This window comes from Octodon degus, unplaced genomic scaffold (genome assembly GCF_000260255.1).
Source record: "Octodon degus isolate 3935 unplaced genomic scaffold, OctDeg1.0 scaffold00144, whole genome shotgun sequence".
In the NCBI taxonomy this organism is placed as follows: Eukaryota; Metazoa; Chordata; class Mammalia; order Rodentia; family Octodontidae; genus Octodon; species Octodon degus.
Genome location: NW_004524720.1, coordinates 7,309,228 through 7,323,972, shown reverse-complemented (window position 1 = coordinate 7,323,972; position 14,745 = coordinate 7,309,228). Strand labels below are relative to the sequence as shown.

At 36.7% G+C, this 14,745-nt stretch overlaps 1 pseudogene; it reads right to left on the bottom strand.

Moving 5' to 3' along the window:
- Positions 1-409: 409 nt before the first annotated feature.
- Positions 410-4,411, bottom strand: LOC105743626 (annotated as a pseudogene).
- Positions 4,412-14,745: the final 10,334 nt, after the last annotated feature.

Genomic DNA, 14,745 nt, shown 5'->3' with positions numbered 1-14,745 from the left:
GATAACAATCCGGAATCTTAGTTTTCATGTTTGTATGATCTCACATTTAGGTTTCACCTACCACTTTCTTCCCTCCTTGTTGATAGCTCTTACATTTTCCTGATTAAATTCTAATAATCCTTCTACAGTGTCCAATCCAGCTTCTTGGAGACCCTTATTCCATGTCTAACACCTAGACATCCTTGTCCAGAGAACTTCTCTTTAATCTTTTTTTCCCAAAATTTGCTTAGTTTAAGGATTTGATCCATTTTTAAACCAAAAAATAAAAAACCTGTGGAAGAAGTAACACTTAAATTATTGCCTCCATTTGCGTATCCATGTTAACAAGTTTCAGGTCTTGTTTTGTTTTGTTTTTGGAAGCAGATACTTTATGAACTGACCAAATCATAAAAACACCATGATAGATACCTCAGTTCATCCTTCTAAAAAGCCTATTGATCTGGTCTTCCCTATTTCCAGCATCTCCACCTTCCACAAAATGAGTGGTCTTTTTCTTCATTCCACCTCGAGGAGATGATAACTTGAAGGGCCACAGGATGCTATTTGCCTCTTTGAAGCATTTTGCAACAGTATAGATCTCATGAATCAGGTCCTCCATGCAGATGATCCCATATTTACCAAGAGATCGAGCAATCAATGAATTATCTGTCAAGGCAATTCACTTCTTATTGATCTTGCCATAGCCACACTTGTGTATTAGTTTATTCACCGCCTTCATGTTTGGGTGCCCCCATGCAACACATGGCTCCACAATTCTCAGCATGGTAATTGAAGCCTTTAAGATCTTAAAGAGCTTAATGAAGGTACCATTGAAGATTTGGTGAAGGTGAAGAAGCTGCAACAACTTGCGGAACTTTGGGCTCACACCATTGATACCCCTGATCTGAATGGCAAATGCCAGTTTGGGCTCTTTAGGGACATAGAAGTTGCCAGCTTTTCTTGCCATCCTAGCCATTCGGATCTCAGTTCTGTACATCTATCTGTACTCCTTATGATAGTGCCTGATTTTTTCATAGATGAACTTCCTCCTCACCTTGCGAAGCGTCTTCTGGGCAAAGTTCTTTGTCAGGTGCATTATCTTCAACTCTGCAAATTGTCTTTGCTTTCTCTTAAGGGTTTCTGGCACAGCAGGAACCTTCTTTTTCTTTTCTTCTATACCCTCTGTGGTTCCAGCCAGAAAAGACGCTTAGAGAAAATTTTATCAAAGTTTTAGTATTCAGTAGAATGGAAGGGAAGACACTATGTGAAGAGAGGAAAAGAGACATTGGAGAGTAGAGAGGAAAAGAGACATTGGAGAGTAGAGTGTAGTTATTACCTTTCCTAGTCCTTATTTTTGCATGGACTCACACAAGGCTGAAGTGTCTAAAACTCAGTACAGAGAAGCTTTTCCTCACAGAAAATACGTGGTTTATTACTGAGAGTGTTTGGGGGATGGTGTGGCATGCTGCCACCCTTTTGGCACTGACTACTATTAAGAATTGTGTTTGTATAGTGTTGATGTGCTCCTGATGAGCAAGGGAATAAACCACAGGGCTCTACCCCTGGCTTGGCCTCTCCTAAGAGGCAGGTTGGAAGTGCACACACTCCTGAGGCCACAGTTCTCCATTGGTCAGCAAAGACAGAAACTGGAATTTATTAAAAAAAAATTAAGATCTCATCATTTAGGGATTTATGCCTGCAAATACACTACCATTAAAGAGTTACATGTACACGTTCCCCTTTCCGTCATAGGGATTACAAATCTCTAACAATAGTAAATTATTCTCTTCTGCACTCTGTACTATGATTATGCAGTGGAATTTTCTAGACTGTTTTGTAAGGCACTGCAACACTAATGAAGTGTTATTTATACTACGCACTGATTTTCTGTTTTTTTTTTTTCTTGAAGTTTCTCCTTGTTCCATCTTTTTTGATTTATCATACATTTAGCAGACCTAAGTATAAAAACCATTTTTCTGTCACTTTTCAAATTTTAAATGAACAAGACTTTTATGAAGTGCAATTTTCAATAACAATGAAATATTAGGAGCCCTCTTGGAGCCCCTTTTCCAGTTATGTCCTTTAGCCTGCTTTTTTTACTTCTCTTTTAACTTTCTTATTTTTTTTCCTTGTTTCCCACCAGTGGTGCCTGTAATGGCCATAGTTCCCAATATCTGGAAATAAACCTCCAGGAGAGGGTCATAACATTTTCTTTCTAATCAACTGCACAAGAAGTAAAAACGCAGGCAGATGCATAGCATGTTATGTACCCAACTAATGGGCCAATGACTTAGCTTAACATATGATGTTTCATTGATGTGCAAAGGGGTATTAGATAAGTTTCTTGGAAGAAGGCAGGTTTGCTTTGACACTGCTCTCCTTTATAATTGCTCTAAGCTGAATGCATTTTAAGCATTCTCCCCTAAACTTTAAAGAGCATGTACTTCCTGACTAATCCATTTGGATTCAAATCACCATTGTTATTTTTGGTATGTGTGATTTAAAGACCTCAAGAGCTTTGAGAAAGTGGACATAATAAAAGCGAGTATCACAAAAGTTACATTTCTTGTTATATAGGTCTTGCTTTATCTTGGTCTTAACCATCCAGCAGAAAAGTATAAAAACAAAGTTTAAAAAGTAAAGTCGTATTAATATGCTGAGCTATAAAAGGCTTAAGTCAACAACTTCTGACATTGCCAGTCCTATGGGTAACCCACTACTATTATGGACTATTGGACTATATTGGATTATTTTGCTGAATTCACACACCTGCAGTATTTAAATGACAATGGAATACCCATATCTGACAAAACTAAACAAAAAAAGGGGATACAAAGGATAGATCATTTTTATCTGTATATTCAAAATAGTTAGGATAGATATACAGCTACTTTCTCTTAATTCAATGAATGGAAAGATTTGTACTAATTGTGATTGTGGACAGGATATCATGTCTGCATCTTTTACTATGAATTACTACTATGAAGACAATACGTACTGTATTAATTACTGAAACTGTTCTACTAATCAGTGTTGAAACTGCCTCATTGCTATTTGTTTCTCAATAAAATTATTAAACAAATTTTAAAAAATAAAAATAAAAAAGTGAGTATCATAAAAAGTACATGGTAGAGTATATAAATTTGGCAACATGATTTATATAATAATTTTTTCCTTAATACATTTTCCTTCTACTCCCCTTTCCTCTTACTTCATTTTCCATCAGTTGTTTTAGAATTATATTAGTTCCTTGAACAAGAAGCTGATCATACTGTAAATGGCAAATTTTCTTGCTTTCCAAATAACCATTGTACTCACTTCTCCCTGTAAACTTTTCTGTTTTGCTTTCCAAAAAGAGTTAATCTCTTTGACAAACTCAGAGTGAATCATCATTAATCTAAGCCATTTGTGGGAGTTCCATAATGTTGAAAAGTTATTAGATTTAAGAATAGAAAAGTGGCTTTAAACTAATCAATAGCACATGGCCAAAAACCTACTGATGGCACAGGGAGAAGGATTTATTATTTCTCTGATTTAGAAAAAGAGTTTACCAAATACTATTTTTTTCTTTTCTGTATTTTTAGGGAATGGTCTACAGGGTGGTCAAGACCCCACTACTAGTTTTAACTTGTAGTGATCTGCCTGTTTACAGCCTCCCAAGTGCTGGGATTACAGAAAAGCACCACCACACCCAGTCTCAATTGCCCTTTCAGCGTGCCCCAGGGGCAGGGCCAGCACAGCAGGCCCAGGTATTGAATCCTGGTCCCTGCGCCTGCTTGCAGGCACTTTAATCCACTGAGCTATTTGGCCAGCCTGCAAAGACTATTGTCCTTCTGTTAAATGTATGTAGTTATAACTTAATGCAATACTTACAATTGCTACAGCTATCTCTATCCTGGAGCACGAGATTCACCCACACAAATGGTAGAGTGGAAAAGTGGAAACCCCTTTTTCTATATTAGTAAAACTTTCATCACTGTAACCAAGTGCTTGAGAAAAATTACCTAAAAGAGGAAAGGTTTATTTTGGGACATGGCCTCTGAGGGTTCAGACCCTGGTCAGTCACCTTCAAGGGAGAAACACTGTGGCTGATATTGTGTTAAGGGAAAAATTTTCCCCTCATTGTGGCCAGAAATTAGAAGTCACAAGTGCCTGATATAGAAGAGGAGCCAGAGACAAGAATATAGTCTTTCAAGTCATGGCCTCAGTGACATTTCTCCAAGCAGCCCCACCTCATGGCAGCATGTTCAGTTATGAACTCAGAGGTCTAAGCTATTGATGAGCATAGCCCTTCATGATCCAGTTACTTCCCAACAGTTCTACCTGTGAACACGCACAGGTATTCACAGGTAGGGAACATTGTTGATCCAAAACACAGCGCCCCTAGTTCTGATGATATCTCTGTATTGCCTCTCTCCAGAGCTTCTGCCATGCTAAACAATATATCCTTTAGGATTTGGGTGACTTTTAGTCAGAATTCTGGAATCTGTAGCAGAAACAACAAACTATCAAAGTATCCCACAGACCCCAGTTCAAGCCCCAGCTTTGTGTGTATTTGTGAGAACATAGCCATAACAGAAAGCATAATTTTCTCAATTTCATCTGTACAACGGACATGATAACTATATACACCATTTAGTCTGGTGTGAGAATTCAACGAATATATATAAAGTAATGCTTGACAATAGGCCTTGGCTAAACAGTAGCGAAAATAATTTTAAACATCACCCTAAGTCACATGCAGAAAACCCTTATTAACTCTCCTAACACAGCTCACTGTGGATGATTTTGATTAAAACTCTCCATCTCTAATACTCAATTCAGCTCCCCTGGCCAGCTAGATGGCTTTCTTCTTCATCTCCATTCTCTGTGTCTGCCCTAAAGCCATGGGCACAACAAGAGAATGGTCACCCCATTCCACAGACTCACATCAAAGGAAATATGAAAGGGCTCATGCAACCCAGACACAAATTTGTGGTTTGGCTTGAAAATATGAGGCCTGAACAGTCTTTTCAATCTGGTAAGGGGTAGGGGAACTGGAACTCTTAATTTCCTTTTAGAATAACTCTTTTTGACACAGCACCTCAAACTCTCTTCCTTTGACTGCCTCTAAATTCTTTCCATAATTCTAATGTTTCTATTGTGATTTATAAATTACTGTTTCTCACATTATTAGATAGTGATTCTTTGTGAATTTTGTTATTCCCTAATAATATATAAAACCAGTCTCTTTTTTCTCTTTAGGTATATTGCTATCTTTCCTTATATTTCTAATAGGTGTATTTGTTTTCCTTTTCTTCCTCACTTTGCTTACACTCCATCTTTTCTTCCCTACAGGATGGAGTCCCACTTCCCTCCCCCTCATATACTTATTTTGCATTGTCACACTTAATGGCGAATTAGCCTGAAATACCCAAAACTTGAAACCTGAACCTCTATTTTTTGCACTTACCTTGGCAACTTGGCTGGGAATCAAGGCAAAGGCAGGTCAAACTTTACTTCTTTTTTTTTCAGCCATTTATTTCCTTATTTACAGTTTATGTTCAGTGCACATCAATTCCATAACATGAGTAGATACTATGAATCAAAGCACAAATACACAAACACAATATACAATCCAAACAGATGTGCAGTTTTCAGATAGGAAGCAAAAGGGTGTATTCTTTCACACACACAGTAGCTTCAGATCTATCAATCTGGTTGTTCCCATGTAGATTTCTAAAGATGGGAAAGAAATGACTTGGATTATACCGAGACAAATGTGGTACTGGTAGATACCGGAACATGGCAGCATCAGTGTGTGACCATGTGAACAAAGAGTTGAGGGTGTGTCTTTTCTTTTTTTAAAAAAAAGGTTTCTGTGTATTGAGGCAGTTATAAAAGACTTACAGCAAAAATCAAGGCTTAGGACCAGTTCTAACTACCTAAAATATTGGCTGATAACAGAACATGTTCCAAATGTGGCTAATGTGATCCACAGTTTTTTAAAAAGTATTTACAGAAAAAGTATAAACATTTTTGCAGAACTGGCCAAATAGCTCAGTAGAACAAAGCACTCGCAAGCAGGCCCAGGGCCCAGGGCTTCTATCCCCGGGCCTGCCACGCCACCCCTGTGCTGAGCCGGCAATTGAGACTAGGCATGGTGGCATGTGTGCCTGTAATCCCAGCACTTGGGAGGCTATAAAACAGGAGAACCACTATGAGTCCGATCTAGTAGTGAGACCCTCATGATCCTGTAAATCCTTCCATAAAATACAGGGAAAAAAAGTGTTTGAGACTTCAATTCAAGTTAGCTTCCAACCTTCACTTCCCAAATTTTTTTAGTTTTGGCTCCTTAGCATATTTGCCTTTCTAGTTTCAAGATTTGTAATTTTATCTTCAAAACAGACTATTCTGAATTGTGAAAAGCATTCAATATATACAGAAATTTAAAAAGCAGTATTTTGGAATTAATTGAGGTCAATACAATCCTACTCTTTGGAATCAGTTTAGATAAATGAATCTGGTATTTTTGTTGAATGAAAGTGGGAGAGAGCCTACCCTTTCACTTTGGAAATATTTACTCTTGATGTTTTGATTTGAAGATGGGTTCCAGTCTTTTAGTCAATTAGTATGCAGAAAGTCAAATGAATTGTCATATCCAAAGCCATAGTGGGGCAGAGAGAAAGAGTTCAGTTGCCCAGAAAACAATGATAGCTGAACAATGCAAAACTTTATCTAGAGGCTATAATAACTAAATTAGCACTGGTGAAAAGACACACCAAGGGGTTACAGGAATACCTGGTAGATCATTCTAATGTATATATAATAGCATATGGAAACTTTTTATATTATCTAACTATTTTATGGCCTTAACTATATAATAAACCAAGTGAAAACTGAATCTCCATTATGCATCAAATCTTCTATTTTTAGATAAAATCTATTCTTGTTTTCAAGGTAAAGTTTTAAGCATCTATTTCTCTTAAAGCATAATTGAGGAAGTCATGGCCTGTTCAAGATGCCTTAAGTGCAGGTCTTGTGAGGCATGAGGATCTGGGGATCAAACTACAGAATGCTGTGCCTGAATGCTTTGCTTAAGCAGGCATTTAAATAACTGAGCTAATGGGCAGGCCCCCCTTGGAGGTTCTCTCTCTTCATCTTGTACCAAAAAAAAAAAAAATGCAGTAGATTTAATACTGGCATTCATTATCTGTCGATTCCTTCACATGTCCTTGAAATGAATCAAATTTGGAATTCTCGACATTTTCTGCATCAATAAAATAAGACGTGGAATTAAATTTCTTCCTTGCCACACTGGACTTGTATTCACCATTTGGACCGGGTTTACAAGATGGGGAAGTAGAGACGTTTCTTGGCCAGAATCTTTAACAGTACAGATGTAGAAAAGAGATTGAGAATACAAGAAGACTGACTGTTGATTTCAGCACCACTGCCTGCCTTGGCGGTGGCATTAGTTGGATTTGGGATAGTAGAGGTTTTCTGGGAGGTGTTTCCTGAAGGTGGCACGGCAACGGTTTGGTTTGAATAAATCTGCGTGGTAGGAGTAGTGCCAGGAGCAGCAGCTCCTGCCCTAACCTAGCCACCATCTTTCTGCTTATGTCCGCTCTGTTGGCACCTGGCGTGGCTCGCTGGGTGTTCGGAGGTGGGTCAGTTAGGCCGGGCACAGAGAGGTCCGAACGTCATTTGTTAAGCAACTTGATTTCTTAAGTTTAAAAAGTGTATTTGTCACGTTGGATCACAAAAAAGTAAGCAAAGTTTCAAAAGCAAACAACGGGTGATTACTACACATTTTTTTTTCTCTCTTTCCCTCGGCTGCCCAGCAGAAAAAGCTGTGTTTGGAAACCTGGCAGTATAGGTTTGGGACTGAAGGGCTGCCAAAAGCCAGATACTTGGTTTCCTTAGTACCTATCCCCCAAGGGAACAGCCACGCTTACAGCATAAAATGGCATCATCTTCACACAGAAGCAGGGCTTGCTTAGGATCTTCTTTGGTGGCTAAGGTAGCGGAATTCAGTGTCCTAGCCTGGTGGTGGTGATACTTATGAACAAAGTTGTGCTGCTGGACACCAAATACCTTTCTCAGACCTTGACAACAGCCATTTTGTTAATCTGAGGGTTGCTGGGACACATCTACTCACTTCCTTTTGGCTTAAGTTAACTGAGTCTGTTTCTATTGCTTGCAACAAACAGACCTAGAAAAGTGTTACTTATTCTGAAAACTCAGCCTTGGGTCATTCCCTCTTGGAAGACTTCTTTGTCTTTCATGACTGGATCAGGTACGTCTTCTACAGAATGCTTCCATAACTAATGTATTCTATACACTGGCCTATAAACATTGGTCTTTTTGTTACATACAATTACTAGTTTGTGAACACTGTGAATTCAAGATAATATCTGTCTTGGGTATTGCTCTCCTAACAAGTTCTAAAACGATACCTGGCACATGGTAAGCATTTTATTTATACTTTTTGAAAGAATGTGAGATAAGAGATCCCACCAGAGAAAACCACAGATACAAATTTTCCTAGTGAGGCAATATTTAGAGTAAAACACGTGCTAGTGTCACAACTTCACCAGCGTCAAAATATCCTGGCTTCTTACAGAATTTCACTGCAAAAATACAGATGATCAAAATTATCATGATAATTGAACTATAAGGTAGGGCAGAAAAATCTTCTAATTAAATCAAAAGGAAAGGGTTGTGCAAAAGAGATACAAAATGAAACTTCTTGGGTGTGTTCAACAGGACAACTAAACAAAAAAGAAAACTACCTTAATACAATTATAACTAGTCACTTTGAATGGACAGTGGCAACTTTGAGCTCAGTTCAGGTTGTGTGTGTGTGTGTGTGTGTGTGTGTGTGTGTCTTTGTCTATGTATATTCTCCATTGAAATTTCATGATTAATCATTTTGTAGACAATCAGAATTCCACACACACTGGTATTTTGTCTTAAGCTATCCCTTCAAAAGTCTCACACTCAGAAATAATATTGGCTCTTTTTTCGACATAACATTTTGATTACTCTGGCTCCAGCAAGTCTGGATTTGTTCTCTCTCTGCATGCTTTTTTTGAGGAAAAAAGCATCTTGGCCATGACAGACCAATATATGCACCTGAAACATTGTTTGAGTAATCTGAATGTTAGGATATGTGCCAAGAGGAGCGATATAGGAGGCATGAGTCAAAACATGGAAGGATAGAATGAGGCAGGATTATTAGGTAATTCCTCATTGGGGGGAAAATAGATCTTCTGTGCCTCTGGGGAGAAATTTTGTTTTTGCTTTTTATATTTTTATGTATTTAGTACAAGGGTCTACAGGGTCTCATTATGCAGATCAGACTCATAACAACCCTCCTGTTTTCAGTCTCCCTAGTGCTGGGATTACAGGCGCGTGCCACCACTGTCGGTCCCAATCTCCCTCTCAGCCACCCTGGGGATGGGGCCAGCACAACACTCCGGGGATCAAACTTGGTCCTCACATCTGCCTAAGTAGGTGCTTAATTTGCTGAGCTCTCTGGTTGGCCCCCCTGGGGAGAAACTTCAACGAAACAGAGACATTGTGGATTAATTAGAGAAGTAAGTGAAGATCTGTTAAAAAGGATAGCAGTAAGAAACAGAATTTCAGAACAGAGGTAGCAAAGACCTGTGAAGATACTGATCCTAAGGATGTTTTAATTAAATTGACCTTTTCTCATGTACAATCATATGAATCAACTCATGTGTGGATTCATATAGCCACATATAAATAGAATGCAGAAGCGTTCCCTTGTCCTAAACAACTCCTGTGCTACCTCTTGGCAGTCATTTTAGCCTCTCTTTCCCTAGCCTCTGGCAACCACTGATGTGGTCATTATAGCTTTGTCTTTTAAAGAATATCATACTAATACAATAACATGGCATATAAAATCTTAACACTAGTTTATTTCAATCAGATAAACGCCTTTACTTTTTATTTGATGGCATATTAGTAGCAGCTCATTCCTTTTCATTGGTGAGTAGTACACCATGGTGTGGATATAGCTCAGCTTGGTTGTTCATTTTCAGGTTGAAAACAATTTAAAATTTTCCAATTTTTAACAACTATAAATGGAAATACTGAAAATAGTTGCATGGAAGTTTTGTATATACATGCATTTATATTTCTGTGAATGTATAGGAATGGAATTTCAGGGTGAAAGTGGATGCTTAATTTTATAACAACTGCCAAACTATTTTCCAGAGTGGTTATACCATTTTCCATTCCCAACATAATACTCTAACGCTTTGGTTACTATGTATCCTTCCTTTCTATATAGCACTGGCCCCCTAGTTTTAATTTTTATTTATCTCTAGCTAAAGATATTGGACATCTTTTCATGTTTATTTGCATTAGTATATTCTCTTTGTGAATGCATCCACTCAAGCCTTTTTCTATATAAAAATGGGGTTACTTATGTTCTGGCTTTTGGGTTTTCAGTATTTTTGTATTTTCTGGATATATTTTCTTTGTCAAAAGAGTGATTTGTAGATATTTCTTTCCAGTCTGTGGTCAGTCTTTTCATTGCCTTGACATGTCTTTTGCAGAACATATGTTTTAAATTTTGATGAAGACCAATATATCAATTTTTGTCTTTAACAGATCGTATATTCGGCATAATGTCTGAGAATTCCTGGATCATGAAAATCACTTTATAGTTTTACTTTTTAGATTATTTATGTTCTAATTGGGTATACATTTATGTAAAAAGCATGATATTAAAGATAAAGCTCGGGCCGGGGAGATAGTTCAGTAGAATAAGTGCTTCCCTGACAAGCACAAGGGCCTGAGTTTAATCCCAAATTCTGCCAAATACATAAATAAATAAATAAATAAATAAATAAATAACTCATTATTTTGTACATGGAGTTTTCAATTGTACTACTTGTTGAAAATATTATTCTTTCCTTCATTGAATTGCCTTTATGCCTCTATCAAAAATCAACTGGCCTAATTTGGGAAATTTTATTTATCATCTAATGAATCTAACAGTCTGAAAATATGACTCTAGCCATAGATTAAATCTCAGACTAGAGATAGTATGATTTCTCTGAATTTATTGGTCTTAATCAAAATTTTTGTGTCTATATAGAAAGTTTTCATTTACATATAAATTTTGAAATGATTTTTTTCAGTGTCTGAAAAAAGAATTAGGATCCAGTGTCAACTGATCATAAATTTTAACAGATCTGTATTTCCAGATATTTTTTCCAATATAGAATTTCACCCCTTTCCTGATGAGAATTCGGCTATATTATTGTCACTTTCTGAGAAGTCAAATATTCAAGTACCCATGGAAGACATTTTACAAACCTTGAAAAATTGCAAGAAAAATATACATATTTTATTTCTTTATCCTACCCTCTTAGGAGCACTAAAGAGGTCCTAGATTAGGTCTGATGTAGCAATTTCTAGTTGAAACCATTGGTTTTGCTACAAAATACTGAATGACATAGAACTCTGAAAGACAGATCAGGCAACTATGATGGGTAGCATTGAGAGTAATCTAGTAATCAAGTAATCTGAATTTTGAGACACAAAAATGCCTTGAATATTTTTAGTGGTGGAGTGATGAGATAAGAGTAGGAAAAAATGAGAATAACTCTTTAAAGAATAATTTTTGTAAAGCGTTATTTTATAACCCAATCTCAACAGGTCCCTCAGGATATGTTGATCATAGTTCTACTGTCTTTTACCTTTTGTTCCCCTCTTCTCTTATAGGACCACAGACTCCTAAAATGCCTCTTAGAAAGTTTTCATTGTCCCCAGAGGATGTAGCAAATGTGCTTGTTAACAAGCCCTTCCCTGTGAGTGTCAGCATAATTCAACCAGGAATCCTCTGTGTGGAGTCACATCTACTGAGTACTAATGGCCAGGCATAACCTGTGGATTATCTGGGCTCCACCACACTTTCCTACAAAAGCTAACTATTTTTATTCTTGGGGATCAGGGAGATAGCACAGTAGAATAAGTGCTTGCCAGGCAAGCACAAGGCCCTGAGTTCAATCCCTGGTACCACACACAAAAAAGTAAAATATATTTTTTTCCTGATGCAACTAGTACTCTCAGGCTTTTGTCACAATGTCCTGAAAGTGTGAAGCCTCCAAATCTGTAATATAGTTTGCAATCAAGTGAAGAAGATGTTTTTCTTATGTTTCCCATTGTCAGAAAGATTCTAGAGCAGCTTTTTCTTATCATAAAGTTCTACAAAAATACTAGTTTCTTGTACTGTAAATTCTACAAAGAGACAAAAACCAAATATTTTTATGTTTATGCTCTACTTGATTTGGTCCTAAGTCTAGTGGAAATTAGGTTCAGAGAGAGTTTCAACAGATAGACACTAACTCTGTTTTCACCTGAACTCTAGCCAGACATACCAGAAGTGTGCTTTACTAATCTGGGAAGCTGTCAAACAAAGTTGATAATTCAACTTTACTGTCACAGCCCTAGTCCTTTTATCCTGAGCATCCATTTACTTCTTGAAGACAGGATTGAACATTTAATTACTTGATCAATTTTACATGCCTATTTCTGGTAATCTGAGCAACAAATTTGATGATAACAATATGTAATATAACAACTATTGTTAGTTTTCTATTTTTGTTTTGAAAATCTGTATAAATTTTTGTTGTTCTTTGTTGCATTGTTTTGTCTTTGTTCTTGTTATTTTTGGTTTTCCTTCATTTATAATAAAATAAAATAAATGAAATAGATTGACCATCTCAATCATACTACTGTAGACCAGAAGATTCCAAACCATCCACACAAATAAGTTTCTGATAGAACCTTTCCATTAGTTTGCCAATCATTTGGAAATTCCACTTTGACTCCTGCCCCTTTGTAGTTTCATATAGCATATTGCCTGAAACATCTCAGGGAAGATAATGGTGACATTACTAAATCTATACAAAGAAATCAAAGACTCAAACACATTAAACAACTTGGCCAAGGAATCCCAAGACCTAGGATTTACATTCAAATACTATATAAATACTTGTAACTACAAATACTCTCTTTCAAAAAAAAAAAAAAACCAAAACAACAACAACAACAAAGAAATCCACTATATGAAGGCTTAGAAGTCATTTTAGGGGACCACATGTTAACTTTTCTATCAATGCCAATGAAGGCAGCCAAGCTTCTGCCTTCTCCATCTCTCCATATACTGATTAGGATAAGGATAGAGTAGAATCTAAATATAAGTCTACTTGACAACAGAGTCTACTAGACCATGGACAGAAAAGAGCAGGGACATTGCAGTCTCATTGTCTTATCCTCTAAGAAAGCATAGGGAAAGTGTACATGAAGAATAGAGACATTTTAGCCACAAGTCACATTTGGATTCTGCAACTTGTCACTTACTTTAATATGTGTCTTGACCTTGTCAAGCTTCAGTTCCTCTTGCACCAAGTCAAAGTAAAAAGAACTACCCCATAGACTTGTTGCAAATAAGAACAGACTCTGCATGTTATTACTTTTCATAAGATGAAACATCTCCTAAATGGCAACTGTTATTGATGTATTTATTAATTAGTGTGATATTTTAACATTTTAGATGATATGTTATTATATATGTGAGTATATTAGATAAATTATCTTCAACATGACTTCTTTCTAAAAATCAAGAAATATTATCAGAGATAATGTTTCAATAGCTCATGTGATCTCCACCATTTCCAATTAGACCAATTTTGAAAACAGCTGTAGAGCAGGTTCAGGAAATGAGATGTAAAGAGTGTTTCCTTAAAGAAGTGAATTAAAATTGAGGTTGAATTTATGTTATTCAGAGGGTATTAAATGGTAGAGGATTAAATTTCAGTGATTTTCCTCCAAAGAAATGCGTAAAACAAAAAGTTAATTGGAGATACAATTTCAGGAGATCATTTTTTAATTTCATAATTAGTATTTTCAGTCTGTTTATTGCTGAGAAGTAAAATGAAACCATCAGCTTTTCTTTCCTTATAATCAGTTGTTTATTCTATTTTGGCAAAACTTATAAATAAAGACTTACTCCTGAAGCACATTTTCTTTTCCTTCTCTCTTTTTTTCAAATTTTAAAAAAAACAGATTTGGAAACAATAGTCATTTTTCCCAGTAGTTCATAAAGTGGTCAAGAAATTTGGTGAAATTTAAAAAATTAAAAATTGTTATACTAAAAGACATGTTGCCAATAACCCATAACCCAGTTTTTTATTTATTTATCTATCTATTTTTGTAATTTAGGGAAGGGTCTACAGGATTTTCAGGGTCTCACTACCAGATTGGACTCATAGTCATCTGCCTGTTTATAGCCTCCCAACAGCAGGGATTACAGGTGTGTGCCACCACACCCAATCTCAATTGCTGTCTCACCACACCCCAGAGTGGGGCCAGCACAGCAGTCTGGGGGACCGAACCCAGGCCCCTGTGCCTGCTCACAGATGCTTTAATCTGCTGAGCTATTTGGCCAGCCCCAACCCAGTTTTAGAATGCCCAAAACAATGGAAACTTTTGACATTATTTTCCCTTCAAATTCTTGTTCCTTGAACTTTTCTAGGTACTATATAAGAATTTCTTGCAAAATTAAAAAAAAAATCAGTCTTCACCATAAGTAGGTTAATCCCCCTCAAAATACTTTTCACTTCAAACACACTTATGACTTATGTCATTGTCCCTTTTTCTCTTTCTCTTCTCTTCTCTTCTCTTCTCTTCTCTTCTCTTCTCTTCTCTTCTCTTCTCTTCTCTTCTCTTCTCTTCTCTTCCTTC